The 1089-nt window shown below is 38.8% G+C and overlaps 1 protein-coding gene across 2 annotated transcripts in view; it reads left to right on the top strand.

Moving 5' to 3' along the window:
• Nucleotides 1-369: 369 nt before the first annotated feature.
• LOC106812833 (U8 snoRNA-decapping enzyme-like) overlaps nucleotides 370-1089 on the top strand; it is a 20968-nt gene continuing 20248 nt past the window's right edge. Inside the window, exon 1 of one of the 2 annotated variants that reach the window (XM_014816815.1) lies at nucleotides 370-475. The gene's annotated coding sequence lies outside the window, so the exon portion shown is untranslated. Of the gene's footprint in view, nucleotides 476-555; nucleotides 648-1089 lie in introns of those variants that run through there. The other variant, XM_014816814.1, reaches the window with a different exon arrangement.

The following is a 1089-nucleotide window of genomic DNA, read 5'->3' as shown; positions in this document are numbered from 1 at the left end:
CGACAGACAAATCGTAGGCCGACATAAGCGGGCCTTAAGACTCGCAGCCTGGTCTCAAAATTACTCGGGAATCTCCCAGTAAGGCAGTATCAATGTAATCTCGAATATGTAACAGAATAACACTCTAACTGGAAAACATGAAAAATACTACTAAATACTTACACAGTGGAACAAGTAACAGTTCTTTACCTTGCTCTCCACGACTCTGTAATCGTAAAGAAAGTTCACGTTTATATACAATAACAAACCAATAGACGATCACACTTTCGATTAACTAAAGATGATCCGTAAGGCAGTTGTAGCGGGTAGCGCGAGGTCAAACGCGTCGTGTCAGTCTATCTGCTTAGCGATTTCAGCGTGGTGGTGCAACTAACCAGAGGCTAAGCATATAATTATTATAAATCAACGTTGATTTATTATATTCTCTGGTGCTCTGGTGCAACCATAGAAATCTATAAATAAAATTTACAAACAAGTAAGTGAATAAATAAATATTTAATTAGTTGAGAGTTAATAATCCCCAACGGAAACACCCGAAATAAAAACAAAAGTGAGCTAAAGTAAAGATGGCAGCCTCCTTTAGGTCGAAATATACAAATAAACAACGATCGGTGCCCAGCAATCCTAACTAGACTAGAACCCAATTGGTAAAATAATCTGAAAAATCTATATAAAGTAAAATATTCTGTAAATTTGTTAGATTATTCACTTCTATAACTATGTGCTGACAGCGTAGGTTGTACTTTGTGACTGTTGAAGGCTTCTCCATTTTCACTACGTGGCGAGAAGACGTGAAACAAACAGTCGTAGAGGCTTTCGACCTACATTGTACATAACATCAGGAGTTAATAATAGACAATTTGTCTATTATTAACTCCTGATGATAATTATTAACTCCTGATAACATTGTGTCTAGGTTATGACTAGCTCTAGTACTATAGCCGCTTACATTAACTGCCGCTGGGCTATAGACCGACCCATGGGGCATGCAATGGACTAGCTCTAGTACTATAGCCGCTTACATTAACTGCCGCTGGGCTATAGACCGACCCATGGGGCATGCAATGGACTAGCTCTAGTACTATAGCC

This window comes from Priapulus caudatus, unplaced genomic scaffold, assembly GCF_000485595.1.
Source record: "Priapulus caudatus unplaced genomic scaffold, Priapulus_caudatus-5.0.1 Scaffold691, whole genome shotgun sequence".
NCBI lineage: Eukaryota > Metazoa > Priapulida > Priapulimorpha > Priapulimorphida > Priapulidae > Priapulus > Priapulus caudatus.
The sequence above is the reverse complement of the archived record's forward strand: the minus strand, read 5'-3'. Positions and strand labels throughout refer to the sequence as shown.